This window comes from Ictidomys tridecemlineatus, chromosome 8 (genome assembly GCF_052094955.1).
Source record: "Ictidomys tridecemlineatus isolate mIctTri1 chromosome 8, mIctTri1.hap1, whole genome shotgun sequence".
NCBI classification, from domain to species: Eukaryota; Metazoa; Chordata; class Mammalia; order Rodentia; family Sciuridae; genus Ictidomys; species Ictidomys tridecemlineatus.
In genome coordinates, this window is record NC_135484.1 from 142671076 (window position 1) to 142690607 (window position 19532).

General features: G+C 37.8%; 1 long non-coding RNA gene across 1 annotated transcript; it reads right to left on the reverse strand.

Moving 5' to 3' along the window:
• Positions 1-201: 201 nt before the first annotated feature.
• On the reverse strand, positions 202-14706 carry LOC144365912 (uncharacterized). The gene is made up of 4 exons (XR_013424635.1): positions 14596-14706; positions 11560-11754; positions 3343-3602; positions 202-1358 (listed from the first exon to the last, which is right to left on the reverse strand). It is a non-coding gene; the product is annotated as an uncharacterized LOC144365912 (long non-coding RNA).
• Positions 14707-19532: the final 4826 nt, after the last annotated feature.

Sequence of the window (19532 nt, forward strand, 5' to 3'; positions counted from 1 at the left end):
GAATAATACTCAAAGGTGACTTTACCAGGATGATGTAACTAAAAGTACATGACAATGTTTGGAAACAATAATGTGACATAAACATGATTTCATTCACGAGACTGTGATTTCCTTGAGAAAAACAAAGAAAGTTACATTCATATCAGAATCCCACAAACCCAGCAAAAATACCAGGCAATTAATAAATATTCAACAAATATATGTTTTTGTAGTTAACATTTATTGAGGGCTTACCATCTGGCAGGTACCCTGTTTAATATTTGGCGTGAATTATTTTATCAGCCTCATAATGCTATTGACATTTTGTTCTCAAAAGTGAAAACTGTTTCAAAACTAGGGAAATAAAATCTAGGGAGTAGGTTTTTCTAGCAGTCACCCTCTCCTTAAGCAGCAGAGGACTGGGGTACAAACACCAGCAATCTGATGTCAGAAGCCACACCCCTGGCAACACCACTGCCTTTCAGATTGAAAGAGACCAAAACTGTGTAAGGAGGATCTAGGTCCAAGGAGGACACATACACCTGGCATGGCTGTTTTTCTAAATCACTGGGCTGCAGTTCCTTAAGTTTCTCACATATTCTTATCCCAAGAGTCTAAAACAGGTGCTCTTTGGAACTAAATAAAAAGTGAACTGCAGAAGCCAAAGTCAGACTTGTATTCACATTTTTATAATGGCAGTGTGGGGGTAAGTGTCACCCAAATTCAATAAGTAAAATGAGAAACAAAAAGAAGTCTGAACTCAGTCTCTAATAAAACTTAAGCTATTTCTCTTCTCTTAATTTTATTTTTTAGTTGTAGATGGACACCATACTTTTATTTGTTTATTTTTATGTGGTGCCGGGGATCAAACCCAGTGTCTCACACGTGCTAGGCAAGTGCTCCACCACTGAGCCTCAACCTCGGCCCCTCTAAGCTGTTTCTTTAAGTAGACAACAGACACCAAGTCACAAAGTAAGAGAGGCCAAATGCAAAGTGGAGCCCCTGGCTACAGATGCCAGGTAAAGCCAACCGCACACGCTCCTCCAAAGCTGGTGAGTTGACCTGCTGTGTAAGAGGCTGCCTCAAAATTGAGAGGTTTTGTCCCATGGTCATTGATGGTCCCACAGTTCCTGAGGGCCAGGCATCTGTCTCGGCCTAGCTGAGTCTTCCACCTCAGGATCTCTCACAAAATGCCACAGGGGTGTAGGCCAAGGACAAAACCTCTGGTTTTTCCTGGGATACAATCCACTTTCAAGCTCTCTCTTGGTTGATGGCTTTCACCTCAGGGCCTGAGTTTCTTGCTGGATCTTGGCTGGAAGCTGCCCTCACTTCCTGGATCTGTGGGCCTTTCCATGGGGCATCTTGCAACCTGGTGGCGGCTTCCTCAGAGAGAGCAAGCAAAGAGAACCAGGAGAGAGAGCAAAAGAGGGAAAAATGGAAGTCACGGCTTTTTAAAATCCAACGGCATCTGATTACTTTTTCCCTCAAAGGAGGGTCACTAGGTACAGCCCACACTAAAGCAGAGTAGGTTCTTCAAAGATGCAAATAGCAGGAGGTGGAGTCGAGTGGGGCCAGCCTGCGAGTCTACATATGGCACCTTGTTTGAAACTTATGCACGAGCCACCTTATAATTGGTGACTTCTGATAGTGACAAACTCACTTAAGATGACTAACACAGAAATTCCTTGGGCCCATTGGCACAAAGTCATGAAAAGCAGGGAATATGGGAAGTACAGGCTGTTTCTCAACCTTTAGATCTTGAGTCAGTCAAGTTATTTGCTTTGCCAATAGAGTCAGACAAACATGAGGCTGTGCAAGTTCTTTTTTTTTTTTTTTCTGGGAAGTGGGGGTAACCAGGGATTGAACCCAAGGGTGACTTACCACTGAGCCCCATCCCCAGCACTTTTTAAAAATATCTTATTTAGTGACATGGTCTTGCTGAGTTGCTTAGGGTCTTCCTAAATTGCTGAGGCTGGCTTTGAACTTGCAATCCTCCTGCCTCAGCCTCCCGAGCTGCTGTGATTACAGGCGCGCACCACCACCATGCCCAGCCAGGATGTACAAGTTCTAAGAAAAGTTCTCAAGAGCCCTGTGTATTTCCCCTTGCTATCTTGCATCTTTGCCATCACTATGAGAAGGGCAAATTCAGACAAGCATACTGGTCCCAGAAGACGAAAGTTATGTGGAGAAGAACCACACCCAGCCCAGCCCTGCCTAGATCAGTCTGCTTCCAGCCAGCCACAGACTTGCAAATGAGCCAATCTACAAGTTGATAACTTATGAATGTGAATAATACAGTCATAACGACTTCTAAAAAGCTGTGTTTTAAGCCACAAAGTGTTGTGATGGTTTTCTATGCTGGAATAAGAAATTCATATAGCCAGGAAAGGTACAAATATCAGCCTTAGGATCATTTGTTTTCTAACAATTTAACTTGGCTTGGAAGAAGTAAATGAAAAAATCCAAAGGAGAGATCAACCAATACAACTAGAGTTCCTACGAGGCTGAAACGTGATATGGTCTACTCTTGTTAGATTAACCTCCTAAAATATAGTAGATCCAGGGAAAATGTGCCCTAAGAAAAATGAAAGCATAAAAATAATACAAAATACAAAAAAAAGGGGAAAAATAGTAAAGTGAAATAACACACTTCCCCAAAAGATATTGCCATAAAGCACACGAAAACTCTAAGAAAACATATTATCATGATTTTTGAAAATAAAATGAGTCATTGCCCCTTTGAACAAGAACTCAAGTCAGATGCAAGAGATCACAGAACATGTAGGAAACCACCATCATGAACTGACACACAAGCTTGAAGAGCTAAGGGAGAAATAGCACACACACACACACACAAAAAAAAAAAAAAAAAAACAGTGGGGAAATGAAGTTCAAATTAGGAGGAATAATATAACAGAATCAATAATATTGGAAGCATAATGTGGGCCAGGGTGACAACAAAATGGGAAAAAAAAGCAAACAAAATGAGGTGGAAGTGAAAACATTTATAATGCAAGAGGTGTCTTAGCAAGCAAGAAAGGCACAGAAAATATATTATCTGCATATTTGTCCTGAAAGAAGTAAAATAAAACAGAAAATAAAAGATATGATTCAAGAAAAGTTCTTAAAAATATAAAAGACTTGAATCTATAGAATGAAAAAGCCCATTACGTCAAAATATATATTATCGTATGTTATTTTGAACATCTCAATGCATCTGAATTTTTTTGACACCTCGCTCTCACAGCACCAACTGAATTAACTCAGGTGCATTAAGCAATCACTCTCCTCTTGAAATAGGTCCACATTTTCAAAGAGCTGTTTATTGGTCCAAAACTAAATTTGTCCAATGCCTCCCAATACCTGTGCCTTCTCCGACTTCTCTATTTCTTCTCCTTGTGCCACCAGCCCCTCGGTTACGCAGGATACCACATGGCTCAGTCCTGTTTCCTGCATCACAGCAATGATGAACTATCAAGTCCCACTGGTTGAGCCAATGACAGAGGTCTCCCTGCAGCTGCACCTCTCCTTCCCCTGCCATAGAGCTGCTTAGACACCTGGCTCAATTCATATCACACTTTGAAAATTGGTGTCTAGGGTTGGCCAGTTCCTCTCTTGGCTGTCTGTGCAAATGAAAAATAAAATAAAGAGAATTATTGTCCATTGAACTTCTGAGTAATTGTATAAAATAACGGAACACAATCTAGTGTTTGACATATAACATATAGAAATGTAGTATATTGGCAATAACAATACAAAGGAGGTTGATAGTAGCAAAGCTGTACTGGACTCAGGAAATGATTCCAGATGGCAACACAAATCCAGCGTACCATATGAAGAGAATCACAGGTAATAAATACAAAGTCAATACAATGAAAGCTATAAATATATACTCATCCTCTTTTTTCTTAGCTTCTTTGAAAGACTTAATTATATAAAGTGATAATTATAAAACTGTGTGTAATTGCAACACTTGTAAAGTTAATATACATGACAATAATACCATAAAAGGAGAAAGGAGAGTAACATTTCTACATTTCACTTAAATTAATTTAGAATAAATCTGAAGGTGATTCAGATAAATTTAAATTATACAGTAAGCAAGAGGAGCAACTACTAAGGAAATAATTCAAAAGCCTATAGTGCAAAAAATCACTAAAGAAATTAAGATGTTATATGAGAAAATATTCACATAGTGCTAAAGGAGGTAGTAATGGAGAAATAGAGGAACACAAAAATATGTAACAAATAAAAAAAGAAAAGTAAAATGGCTGCTATAAATCCATTTGTAATTAAAACTAACATTAAATAGGAATGGATTAAATAATTCAACCAAAGGTCGAAGGTTTTCAGATTGGATTTACTTTTAAAAAGAAAACTATGATCCAATTATATGTGTCTACCAAATATATACTTTACATTCAAGGAGACAGTATATTGAAAGTGAAAAGTTGGGAAAATATCAGGCAAACAGCAGCTTAAAGAAATGGGGCAACTATACTAATATCAAACTAAATAGAATCTAAAACACAAAAATGCTTCTAGAGATTAAAGAGGGAGATTTTATACTGATAAAAATGTTAACTCATCACCAAGTTACAACAATTAAAATCATATACACATGGCCTAATAGCACAGAAATATAAAAAAGAAAAACCAACTGAAGGAAGAAATATGCAATTTAACAATAATAATTGGAGGGTTCAGTATTCCACATTCAGTACTGGACAGAACAATGGAGCAGAAGATCAGCAAAGAAATGATCAACAAGAAGATTTGAAAGACACTATCAATGAGTGAACTATAAACAGTATGGACTAGACCTAGAAGATAGTCTATAGAATATTTGTGTTAGTCAACTTCCTGCCACTATAACAAAATATTTGAGAAACATCAACTGGAAAGGAAGAAAGATTTATTTTGGCTCATGGTTTCAGAGATTTGGGTCCATAGTCTCTTGACCCGGTCACTTTGGGCCTATGGCAAGGCCAAATATCAAAGTGGGGAATCCATACTGGAGCAAAGCTGCTCAATTCATGATGGCCAGAAAGGACAGAGAGAGAGAGACAGAGAGAGAGAGGAGAGAGGGAGGAGGGCCCAAGTTTCCAATATTCCCTTCCACAGCATGACCCTGTGACCTTATTCCCTTATACCTCCTGTAGGTTGGCAACCAAGCCTTTGGTGTACAGCCTTTGGGGAATTTAAGATCCAGACCATAATAACATTCAACTCAACAACAGTGGGTAGATACTGTTCTCAAGTACTCAGGTAACCTCCAGAAGAGACCATCTGTCATTAGACAAATCTCTAAATTTTTTTTAAATGTTCACTGACAACAATGTAATTAAATGAGAAATTAATAACAAAGACATTTAGGAAACTCACTAGTGTGGGGTTATTAAACAACACACTTTTAATTTCTTCAAATAGCCAACGGGACAAAGAAGACATTAAAAGGGAAATCAGAAAATATTTTGAGATGAGTGAAAATGAAAACACAATATGCCAAAACCTATGAGAGGCAGTAAAAGCAGTGTAGGATGATACGAAGGAAGGACAAAGATCTGAAATCAGTAATCTGACTTTATAAATGAAGACACCAGGAAAAAAATAAACTAAGCCTAACAGCAAGCAGAAGCAAGGCAATCACAAAGATTAGAGCAGAAATTAATAAACCAGAACCAAAAAAAAAAAATGCAGAGAAAGTCCTGAAACAAAAAACCGTGCTTTAAAAAGATCAGCAAAATTGACAAATCTTCAACTAAACTCACCAACAAAAGAGAAGAAAAAGAAAGCTCAGGTTACTAGAATCTGGTGTGAAAGGGACATTGCCACAGACCTTAGAGAAATAAAAAGGATTATAGGAGAGTGTCATTAACAGAGGTAAGCTAAATTAGGGAACAGATTTCATGGGCAAATTTCTAGCAATACACAAACTACCAAAAATGATGAAAGAGGAAATAATCTGAGTACTTATAATAAATCAAGATTAAATTGATAATAAATGAAGATTGAATTGTGGGTACTCAAAATACTACCCACAATGAAAAGCCGAAGCCCAGTGGGGTTCACCATGGAATTCTACCAAATATTCAAAGAATTAATAACTAAACCTTTACAAACTCTTTCAAAAGTGGAAGATAAGGAAACAAACACTTCCAAGCTTATTCTAGGAGAGGAGTATTAACCTGACCCTATAACAAGAAAGACATTTCAAGACAAGAAAATTATAAACCAATATCTCTTACAAATATGGACACAAAATCCTCAATAAAATACAGGCAAACCAAATCTAAGAGCATAAAAAAAAAAAGAATTATATACAATGATCAAGCAGAATTTGTCTCAGGAATTCAAGAATGTTTAACATCTGAAAACTAATTACTGTAATAGGAGCTGTTAAGAGAATAACATGATCACCTCAACAAATACATAAAAATCATTAGACAAAAATCTAATAGCCTCCTGTAATTTAAAGCATTTAACAAATTTAGAAGGAAACTTCCTCAACCTGATAAAAGGGATCTACAAAAAAATTAAAAAATAAAAATAGAAAAACCTCACAGCTAATATCTGCTTAATGGTAAAAGGCTGGATTATTTTCTCCAAAGAGCAAGAAAAATACAATAATGTACACTATCACCACTTCTGTTCAACATTGTACTGGAAAGATAGCCAGAGCAATTATGCAAGAAAAAGAAATTTAAAAGTCTCCATATTGGAACTCAAGAAATAAACTTATCTCTATTCACAAAGGAGCTAATCTTATGTATAGAAAACCCTATGGAAAGATCTCCAAAACATATTAGAACTAATAAGACCAGCGAAATTGAAGGATACAGCAATATATAAAATTCAATTATATTTCTATATACTTGAAAAGTACAATCCAAAAATGAAATTCACAAAGATAACTCTCCTTTCAAAAGCATCAAAAACTTTAGAAACAAATTCAACAAAAGAAATGTAAAAGTCATACTCTAAAATTAGCAAAGCATTGTTGAAATAAATAAATAGGAAATAGCCCATGATCATGAGTTAGAGAACTTAATATTTTAAGATGACAATATTTTCCAAATTGACCTGTAAAATCAATGAATCCCTACCAACCCATTTTTATGTAGAAACTGAGAAGCTCATTCTAGAACTTGTGTGGAATTATAAGGGACCCAGAATATTCAAAGCAATCTTGATAAAGAGAATCAAAACAGAATGACTCATACTTCCCAATTTCAGATTTTACTACAAAGCTACAATAATCAGGATAGTGTGGTGCTAGTATAATGCTAGGTGTGTAGAATGTAGTTAAGACTCCAGAGTAAATCCTGTGTATATGGCCAATTGATTTTCAACAAAGCTACCAACACCATTTAATGTAGAAAATTTTTGTCTTTTCAACAACATGCCTTGGGACAACTCAATAGTAACATGTAAAAGAATAAAGCTGAACCCTTACCTCACCCCATATACAAAAGTTAATCCAAAATGGATCCAAGACCTAAACACAAGTACTAAAACTCTTAGAAGAAAACATGGGGTAAATCTTCATAATATTGGATTTGGCAATGACTTAGGTATGGCAATAAAAGCACAAGCCAAAAAAGAAAAAAAAAATTAGCCAAATTGGAATTTAACAAAAATTAAACACTAATGCCTCAAAAGTCATATAATGAAAGTAAAAAAGACAACCCACATAATGAGAAAAATATTTGCAAATCACATAGTGATATACAAAGAAATTTTATCCACAATATATAAAGAAAAATTACAACTCAATAATAAAAAGATAACTTGATTTTTAAATAAATGAAGAATCTGAATAGACATTTTTCCAAGGAAGACATACAAATGGCCAGTAACCACAAGAAAAGATGCCCACCATCATTAGTCACCAGGGCAATGCTAGTCAATTTTGATCCTCAGCACCGCATACAAACAAAGATGTTGTGTCCACCGAAGGCTGAAAAATAAATATTAAAAAAAAATTTAAAAAAACACAATAAGGCTACTTTTTTACCCACTGAGGTGAAATCAAAAGATGGAATCAAAAGGTAAGAAAATAACAAGTGTTGTAGAGATGTGCAAAAATTATTAAGTGCCTAATATACTGCTGATGAGAATCTAAAATGGGGAAACCACTTTGGAAAGGTTTGATAATTCCTCAAAAGACAAAGCAGGGTTACCATATGACCTGTAATTTCTTTGTTATGTATTTTCCCAAGAAAAAATGAAAATGTCTGCATAAAAACCTGTGCAGAAATGCATACAAAAGTATTATTCATAGTAACCAAGCAGCCCAGGTGTCCTTCAGCTGATGAAGATATTAAGCACAGGTGGTGTATCCACACACCAGAATATTATTTGGCCACACAAAAGAATAAAGAATTGATCTACAGTCCAGCATAGATGAACTCTGCAAACTTTATGCTAAGAAGCCAATCACAGAAGACAAATCGTCATGCAATTTAAGTTATATGAACTGATAAAACTATAGACATAAAGTAGATGATCAGTTGCCAAGAGCTGAAAGCAGGGGCAGGGGTGGGGGGCGGGGGTGGAAGGGTTGTGAGGAAAGAACAGAAGGAGACAGGGTTCTTTCTCAGGTGATGGAAACATTCTAAGATTGCCTGTGGTAATGGCTGCACACGTGAGTCTACTGAAAACTAATGAACTGTGCATCTTACGTGGGCAAAATTTACAGTAGATGATTACATCTCCATAAAACTCCCTGTATAAATTCGTAAGGGAATTTATACTGAGGCAGTCTGATCTCTGAAGGTGGTTGGCCCTTTACCTCACACTGTATACAAAGATTAACAAATAACAAAAAGCAACATCTCTGTCCAGATGGACCCTGAGTAATGATCAGGATGAAAAGTAGGGATTATAGAGGCCTCTAGACCTACTTCCACCCTGACAATGACTGGTAATGACGCTTCTTTTTCTTCCCCTTAATGGTGACACTAAGCTGGTCTGCTTAGCTCACCCTCTAGGTGGAAGCTCAGCTAAAATGGGGAGTAAGTGTCTAAAATTAATTCTGATTCAGTCCCCTAAATTCTCAGGTTGCATTGATTTTTATCTTCCACTAAAACGACAATGACCCCTCAGGTGAGCACACTGCCTGTCAATTCCCTTTATGGTGGCCCACATGGGTCAAAAGTGGAAACTAATGGGTAGTTTTATTAAAATGCCCTTTTCTGTTTTATTCATAAACTTTCCTAACAAAATGCATCGTGTCAGTGGGGGATGACTGGAACAAAGGGAAAATGACATCTCTTAGAATGGGCTGTGCCGATTTTGTATGTTAAACAATAACCCCAACACCTGAGGAAGGAACAATTTAGACCATTGGAGTTAGAGGGAAGAGAGGAATGTTGATAATCTTTGTTTTTCAGAAATGCCCGTGAAACTTTATTCACTAGGAAAGACCACCCTGGTGTAGTTTTCCAAACTATTATAAACACCCTAAATGCAACTGATTTGGGGGTCTGGCCTTCTCTATCCCCTCAAATCAGTCACCATTCTGCTTGACCTTCCAGCTACATTTTATCAGAAATGTAGCTCCTGTATCTCCCGCATAAAACTCCTGTCACCTCTGCCAGCCCACATTCCCATAGCTATTGGTCAGTCATTCCATGGAGCAAATGAATGACACTTGGTGCATGCCATGGACCAAAAAGGCAGGGTGGACTCATGACCCTCATGCAGTCCCTCAAAAAACAAACCCATCATTTGAACAACCTGGGAGCCTGGGGCCAACCTCCGGAAGCTGGAAAAGTACATTAAAGGGATTCTCCACCTGTGCCCCCAAACTAATAGAGGTCCAAGTTGGGAGCCCCCCAAAAAGTAAAAACAAAAGCTCTCTTTACAGAGATTATATATATGTGGAACCAGCATGAACTTGTCTGCCTTCCAAAAACATGGTGACATGGGCCATCCATGGGGCTCGGGGAGGAAGTAGGTCATCAGAAACCTTCAGGTGTTTAAGAAAATGCCACCAGTAATCACACATCTCTCAAATGACTATGGAGATTTCCTCTAGTGATCTCATTGGATCACTTAAGAGGACCCATTCAGGGGGGTAACTGATCCATGATTTAAGCTCATTTTGCAGACAGTTACCCTTATAAGTCATCCAGTTAGGAATGGGGATACAAAATCTGACCTGATTTTAGCTAAAGTGTTCCATAATACCACCCTGGTCCTGGAAGCCTTTCAGGCCAGCAGCAGCTCACTGGCCAGGGCTGTTATGTAGGGATGGTGGAATTACCCTAGGCTTCCTCCTTGGAGGCCATAGTGAAGTCTGTGCAGTCACCAATACATCCGCTGCATTTGGATTAATGCCTTGAATCAAGAAGGAAAGCCAAGGTGGAAACTAAAGAAGAATGCTACCTGACTTTCTATGATACATCTTGAAGATTCGTGAGATTGGTTAAACTTGTTGGGTCTGGAAGCCTGGAAATCTTGGTGGAGTCAATAATGCAGGCTGGCATCATCCTGCTACTTGGAGTCTTAAGGGAGTCATCTTTCATTTTAATTAAATGTTGAATGAGATACATTGGATGGATTTGAACCCAGCCTGTGTCAGATTATTTAGAGAGGCAGATGGAGCAGCATATTCATGATTAAATTTGCCAAAACCCAGGATGTTTTAGAAACAAGGCATGGGTATTTCTAGAAAATAATCTTCCATTGGTCTCTCATGTTTCTGAATTTCACTATCTCTGTTCCAGAATGTTTGTGTAGTGAACAGTTTGGGAGATAAAGATAGGATCTCTGTTTGGAGAACAGGTCTTATGGTCCAGTATAATAAGGATAATGTCTCCCTCCAAGACAAAAGACAGGCATGTTACTGCTTATTATAAAAGATTCAGGTTCCCTAAACTCAGGGTTCTTCTTCTGCAATGCGACCTACTTCGGGTGCACATGTCACCTGGCACCTGGCTCTTGTCATGTTTCCCTTGGAAATTGGGCTTCCTGGAACTAGTTCAGATTCTGACTACTGCTATTGCTGTGACTCAAGTCTCATGACTCCTGCCAACATCTATGAAACTGCAGATGTTTACGTAGCAAAGTTAAGAGATTGGTTACAGGCCCTTTATAGTTCCTGATTGTGTCTGGGACCTACTGACCATTGTATTTTCCATTCCATCTATACTGAGTAAATGAATGAATTTGTGTTTGAAGCATGAACAAATACACAAAAGCATACATCCTGCCACTAGAGCAGCTCCATGTCTCTTATGAGATATTCAGTATAGGCCCAATAAAGCTTATTAAATACATGATTCAATATAGTCCTTAGGAGAACAAATTATTACTTCCAAACTATATTTACCCAAATAAGTCCATGATATAGCAGGTCTATTCATTTCAGCTATCATGAAGGCTTCCCTAATATCCATAGCCAAATTAATTGTGACTTGATCTTAATTAATCTCTACTACTGCTAAAAAATAATTCATTAATGTCCAGCACCGGTTCATCTTTTGTGCATCAAAAATTCTCATTCTCATTTATTCTCTCACCCTCTTATACACACACACACACACACACACACACACACACATGAATACATACCAGAGTGGTAAAAAGTTTTTCTTCATATTCTTAAGATTCTCTTCATATTAATAATATTAGTAATGATGCTTGGATCTAAAATACATATAATTGGGGCTGGGAATGTGGCTCAGGCGGTAGCGCGCTCCTCTGGCATGCGTGCAGCCCGGGTTCGATCCTCAGCACCACATACAAAGATGTTGTGTCCACCGAGAACTAAAAAATAAATATTAAAAATTTAAAAAAAAATACATATAATTGATATAATTTTTTCAAATCACATTAAGAGTAAAAAGAGATTTTTCTTATCCCATATAAATAAATATCTGCCTCCTCAAATTTAATGTTTATTGAATTCTATACCTTATAGAAGAATTAGGACAGCAATATGTTTTCTATTTTTAAGTAATCTTTTTAAAGGTTAATTTTATAGAGTCATTATCAGTGGGCCAAAATAGATGTAGACAGATGATTCACTTTAGTCAACCATCAGTCAGATAAGCATCCTCCAGCCCCAACCCTGTGTACCACAACCCAGTGCAAATTGGCTTTGGAGAGAAAAGGCTGGGCTGGGCTGGGGCCATGGTCAGGTGGAGGATACCTGAAGGAGGATCAGCAGGGTTGGTAATTCCTTCTACATTGAGGATAGCATCATTCAGGGGACCACAGAATTGCTACAAAACTAGATTCCATCTATTTAGAATAAAATAAAATAGAAGCAGGATCCCCCTTGCTCACTACAACCCTCCTGGGCCTTGGGGTAGAGGAGAGATGTCAGCATGGCTAAATTACATCATTCCCAAAGAAACAGCAGGTGTTGCTTGGACATTCATAAAAGAGCCTCTTTTTCCCTTCCCTTTCCTTCTGTCCCCTCTTAGCCATGAACCTGAGAGCTAGCTGTTCAGAAGAGAGGGAAGGACAGGGAGATTCTCTTGCATCCCATCTCAGAAGTGCAGGAATCATCCTTTAGGTAATCCCAAGGGATGTTGTAATGCCTCCTTAATTAATATCTTTCAGACTCTTAGAAACTTTCAAAAGAAAGTTGCCTGATGACGATTTCAGTAGCCATAGCTCATCCTCTTTAGTTCGAATGCTCACAGGGTCAAAGGTTCTCGTGGAATTTAGGGTACCAAACAACTCTGCTTAAAAATAACAAATCTCAGCTGGGCATGGTCATGCACACCTGGAATCCCAGCAGCTCAAGAGACTGAGGCAGGAGGATCACAAATTCAAAGCCAACTTCAGCAAAAGCGAGGAGCTAAGCAACTCAGTGAGGCCCTGTCTCTAAATAAAATACAAAATGGGGCTGGGGATGTGGCTAAGTAGTCAAGTGCCCCTGAGTTCAATCCCTGATACAAAAAAAAAAATAATAATAACAAGTCCCATTGTTGATTATTTCTAGTTCCAAGGTCTATTGGAAGAATAGACACTGGAAATTCTAAGGTGAAAATGAAAGCAATTCAAAGTGTGTTTTTTAGTGACATCCTTTACATTCTGCAAAATCAAATTCCTCAATTAGGCCCTGAAAATCTGTTCTACCTGTCTTGCTGTGACTTTGTTTGGATTTTTCTACTTTCTATTAGAAATAAAGCATGTACTGTGACTTGGCTTTTCAGTTTCACCTGTAGGACAGATGTGTGGGGTCTTTTTGTTACTGTTCAACTAACCAGCGAAGGTACTGTTCTTACACCTGTTGATTTTACTAACGTGTGTAAGGGCACTTGTGACATCATCCCTTCTGTACCCAACTATGTGCTTCCAGAAAATCAAGGACTCACTGAGCACCACTGCCTGCCTCGTTCTGCCACGATAACAATCACACCACAACTTCTGGATCTTGACCACGAGTAAGAATTCACAAAGGACTGAGGCCTAAGGGTCACCTGGAATAACTCTGAAAGCCAAGGTGTGTTAAGTGGGGCTGCCATTTTGTTTCTGTCAACTTGGAGAATGGGAAAGGAGATGGAAGGCCGAGGTTCCCCAGAGCTGCAGGAAATCTCTGGAAACCAGGCCAAGGAACTCAGAAAAGAAAAAGCATTTTCAGTCTTCTGACCTCTGCTTGGAAGTTTTCAGATATTGTGCTTAAGACCCAAGAACCAATCTTGGGCCCATCTAACCCTGACCAACATTGATTTTCCATCCAGTGCCTGTTCAAGTTCTAGGTTAGTTCAGGGCCTCTCTGACAAAGTGCCTCCAATAAGTTCGGTACCATAGTCCACCAGAGACATTTTTAAAGTTTCCCCAAGAGTGACTTTGTATGTCATTTCTACCTTCCCCCAGAGTTTTCTTTTGTTTGAAACAGTAACCTCAGTTTTTTAAACCCCATGAATGAAAAACCATGAATATTTATTTTAGAAAACATTTGGGTTATGGAAGTGGCCACATTTGTTGATTTCTTAAATAAAGCTGAAATTCCCTCTCTGTTACTGCATGGTAAACCCTAGGGCTCAATTCAGATAAGTATGCTATTGCACTGCCCAAGAAAACATCCGTTTTTTTGTTGTTGTTTTTTTTTTTTCCTACAGTCACTATGAACCAACCATCCTGGAAAAACCTGCTTTCTTGTCCTGAAGGAGCTATTATTGTTCAGAATATTTTACATGTAAGTGAAACCTGAGAGTTCTTCCTTGCTTTTATAATTTGTCACTGGGAGCTTCCATTTATATTTATTCTTCCACTTTGAGCACCTGAGCACTTATGGGATCTGCAAAAGTACATATTGAAATATGCAAATAGTATATAGCATGTGAGTGTCAGATGCATGAAAATTAAATCAAATACAGAGGGAAGAAAAGAAACAGAGTGCATTAAAGCTAACTTTATGGCCCCAAGCTGTAGATAAATTGTGGTCTGTGGTAGTTAAACAACAGCTGTTCGAATTTAAAATAAAATTATGATAAGGATCCCCAGAAGATAACACTTCTTGAGGTAACAGCATTTACCTAAATGCATCTGTGAGCAGATATAGCACTGACAAGACCATCGATGTGACAGTTTATTCCCATTTCTTCCCCCTCTGTTCCATCATGCCCGTTTCCAGTGGGTGGCGATTCTTACCGAGTGAAATGTGCTGTGGTTCCCAGTGTCACTTTTCGTTCCTGGTCTAGGCAGGTGAGTCTCTGCCCCAGCTAGTCAGGGTCCATCCATCTGGCAAGGGACATGGGTCTCCTCTTTAGTCAGAATAACTTGCCCAAGACCAAACGCATACATTTTTTAAACAATTTATGCTTTGAATCATGATATTGATTTATATACTTTAAGAATATTTAAGAAATCAACTTTAACTGAAAAACTTCCCACAAAGTTATATGTACATAGAGAGAGAAAATTTTGTGGAAGCAGCCTATTTGCATACCCCGGTACCCAGAAATATCTTAAAGATTATATTATTCTTTATGATTTTTGTTTATTTAAAATATTCAGATACAAATCGAATTCTGAATCATTTTGCGTTTGTAAATGAACTTAAAAATGAATTTTCAAAAAAAAAAGAGTATTATTGTGAAAATAGCAGTGAACTCTTCAATGAAATTAATTCTATAAAAATCTATCAGTGGATTAAAATGTTACAATGTGGGTTGTCTTAGGACTTTAACTTTTTTTTCCTGTTAATAATGTTAACATTTGTTGTTTGAGATACTAATCAATTTTCTTTTAAGCCAGAGCAAAGTCAATCTGACAGTAACAGACGGGGTACCTTAATTGAATACATAATCTGCAAGAAAGCTTAAACAATAAGATACACATTTCTTTACATTTTGTTAGTTGACTAAAGAAACAGCCTGGAAAACTTAATGTCCACACAAAAAAACAGCATGAAAGTTTATAGCCACTTTATTCATAATTGCCAAAACATGGAAGTAACCAAGATGTCCTGCAGTAGGTGAGTAGGTAAAATAAACTGTGGTACATTTATTGCTGGGGAAAAAAAAATGAGCTATCAAGTCATGAAACTCATTGAGGAAACTTAAATACATATTACTAAGTGAAAAAAAAAGCAGTCTGAGAACTTTGATTAGGTATGATTTTAACTACATGACATAACAGAAAACTTTGGCGACAGTAAAGAGATTAGTGGTTGTCAGGGCTGAGAAGGGAGGGATTGGTAGGGAAGCAGAGAGGATTTTGAGGGCAGTGAGACTATTCTCTGCTACACTATAGAGGTGAATGCATGTCCTTATACACTTGTCCAAACCCATGGAGCATAAAACATCAATAGTGAGCCTTAATGCAAACTGCAGACTGGGGATGATAATCACCATGTGCTGTGACACATCACTCTGGGGCTGTCTGTGGGTGCTCACCATGGGGCGTGAGGGGCCCACGAGGCCCATGGAAAACTTCTGTACCTTCTCCTTGCTTTTAGCATAAACGTCAAACTTCTCTTTTAGGAAGTATTTTTTTAAATGAAGAAACAGCGTGCATATTTATATGCAACTGGATCAAATGTAAAGTAAATAAGAAATGGCGTTGATTCATACATATTCATATTCATTACAGACCTATCTAAAATACCATCGTGAACGGTAATGTATTTAAGCAAATTTGCCACATTACTCAGAGTAAATCTTACTTAAACAAACGAATAAATAAAAATGCAGGAAAAGCAAGCAACCCCGGTCTCTGCTAGAAAGCATAAGGCATTTATTTATGAAAGGATTGTCACTGTCCTTTAAGACTGTAAAAACAGTAGTAACAATTACTCATTCATGTTAAAGATATAAATGTGCCACTTAAAAAAAAAATTCCTGTGGATAAATTATACCTACTACAGTTTTTAGCCAGAGTTTGTATGAAAAGATAAAATTTAAAAGAAAAACCACAAACTAAAATCAGATACATATGACCCAATAACTTTATACCTAAAATTTATGAAGAACTTTTACAAATCAATGGTTAAAAGAGAAGCAACACATAAAAATACAAGTATGTAAACAGAGAAGGCATTTCCCGTTTACATCACTTAAAACTTCAACCTCAAGAATAATTAAAGAAATGCAAATCCAAACCACAACCCTTCACACCCATCAGACTGATTGAAGTTTTCCAATTCTGACATCACATTGTTTTGTCAAGAATATGAAGTAAGACAAGTTCTCCCATACACAGATGGTGGGAGTGTAAAAACTGGGGGATGTAAGTAGCAGATCTGAAACTATGCGCAAGCTATGACTCAGCAGCTCCAGACCTGGAGAAACTCTTATTTAGGAGGGGAAGCAATGTCTTCAAGACTGTCTGTAGAGCCTGGCTGAGAAATGAAAAACCCAGAACATGCTGTAAGCAGCACCAAGGACACACAGTGTATAAGTATATATGACCCATATATAAAACATTAAAATATCAGTGAAAGCACACAATTAAAGCTATGTATATATCTATGTACCATTAGCCTCTAGGCTCCTCATCTGTGGATTGTCACTTAAAATTTTAAATAGTCAAAAAAAATTGCATCTGTACAGAACATGTACACTTTCTCGTCATTATCCCCTAAACAATGTAGTATAGCAAGTATTTACAAGACATTTACAGTCTTAGGTATAATAAGTAATCCAGAGACAGTTTAAAGCATACAGGAGTATGTGCATAGGTTACATCCAAATGCTACCCTATTGTATATAAGAGACTGGCGCACTCATGGGTTTTGGTATCTGTGGGGATCCAGGAACCAATCTCCCCCCCAATACCAAAGGATGACTGCATATACATGTAGACACATATATACATATACACATATCTTTACCATGTATATAAGCATGAACAAATCTCTACAACAGTGTTGAGAGAAAATATAAGCACAGTTTATTAATATTTATAGAGAGCTTAGAGGACATATAAAAAGGCTTTATGAAATACTTGTTAATAGAGACATGTTATAAAAATATAACAAGGCATAAGAGACAGTAGACCTTAACTCAAAAGTATAATGATCTCATCTGCAGGGGGACAGAGATCTCATCTGCAGGGGGTGTGGGGGAGAGGCTTTAATTGGACCTACAAAGGTTTACTTTTTAAGCTACATGAGTACATTGGTGTTCGTTATATTATTCTTTATGATTTTTGTTTATTTAAAATATTCATAACCTAAAAATAAAACTAGCATCTGCCTAGCAGTTCCTAGCTCAGTCCTTCCCAGTTTCCCATTAATGTATAGAAATGAAAACAAATGAAAAACAGTATGTGAAACAATGTCTGTATATTAGTTTTCTAGGGCTTTCATAACAAAATACCAGAGACCAGATGACTTAAACAATATAAATGCATGTGTTCGCAGTTCTGAGGCTGGAAGTCCAAGATCCAGAGTCAGCAGAGTGGGCTTCCTCTAAGTCCTCTCTCCTTGGATTGAAGAGGGCTGTCTTCTCCCTGGGTCGTCTTCTCATCTTCCTCTGTGCATCCTGGTGTCTCTCTGTGTGCCCGAATGTTCTCTTATGAGTGCACAATCATATCAGATTGGGACCCACCCAATTAATTTAATTTTAATTACCTCTTAAAGGCCCTATCTCAAAAAACAGTCACATTCTGAGGTATTCAGGGTTAGAACTTCAATATATGAATTGTGGTGTGGGTTTTTTAGGGGGTATAGGGGGGGCAGGAGTCAACCCATAACAATACTGATATCTGAGATCCATTCTGATAGCAGAAACAGTCTCATCTGCAGGGGGACAGAGAAATGGGGGGGCTTTAATTGGACTTTGAATAAACATCCCCCAAAGATCCATCTGCTAAAGGACTGGTCACCAGTCTGTGGCAATATTGGGAGATGGTAGAATTATTAGAAGGTATGGCCCAGTGGAAGGAAGTTAGGTTATTGGGGGTATATCCTTGAAGGGGGCATCGGAACCCCAGCTCTTTATCATAGTTCTTGTTTTGCTCCCCAGCCTCTCCCCACCATGATGTGCTGCCTCAGCCCAGGCCCAAAAGCAACAGGGCTGACTGACCACAGACTGAAGCCATCAGCCAAAATAACTCTTTCCTCCTGTAAGTTGATTTCCTGATGTATTTTGTCACACTGACAGAAAGCTAACACAGGTAGACAACTGATTCCTAAAATCTAGAAGGAAATAACTTATTAATAAAGACGATGAAGCCAGTTTGAGAAACACCAATCAATAGCTTGCCCATGTTTCCTTTCATTAAAAAAAAAAAAAAAAGTAGCATGAACCACCACCTCCTAAAGGTAGTGGTAAGACAACTCGCCTGTTCCATTGCCTGATCTTCCCTGAGAACCAATGTCCAACCATAGCACTTAGTATCTATTGAGAATACCAAGGCATTTTACAAAATTTTCTCTTGTTACTTGAAATAAGTATTATTTTGTCTTCCTCTCAGACTTTTCCCCTAATTGTGAAATATTTTTCTAAGTCTCCTATTGGTATTTTTCTGTTTTCTCATTCTTGTAAAAAGACTATTCTTATCAGAGAGAGAATTTTAGTCTACCAGTAAAGAACAGTCCGTTCTGAACCCATGGAGCACATTCAGAAAACGCATTTCCCAGAGTGCACTACACCTTGTGAAGACTACACACCCCCCTCTTCCCAGCATGCAATGTGCCTCAGCAGGTCCTCCCAACTAGTTGCACCACTTTTGCTTTGGTTTTTCAATTACGTGCCATGAATGGATGTGCAAAATATAAGGGCAGAAATATCTGGAATGCAAGAAAATTGGACTGTCTTTGGTTTTCTTCCCTTCAGCCCTAAATGCCCCAACAGTGAAGCATTGTTTATAGAATTTTAAAACAGAAAAAATCAAAAACCTTGAATTTATACCCAGCCAAGTTTTATTCAAGGGGAGAAAAGCAACAGAAAGAACCTTCTACAACTTACTTTTTCAACCTACATTTCAAAGATGCAGGAAAAGTCATTGCCCAAGAATGTTGTTTTCAGATTGATCTGACAGACAATGAACAGAGAGAGCCTCATGCTGTTCACACAAACATGTTTTTTTTTTTCTTCTTCTTCTGATGCTATTCATGTCCCAGCCTCAGAAGGCTTCCTAAG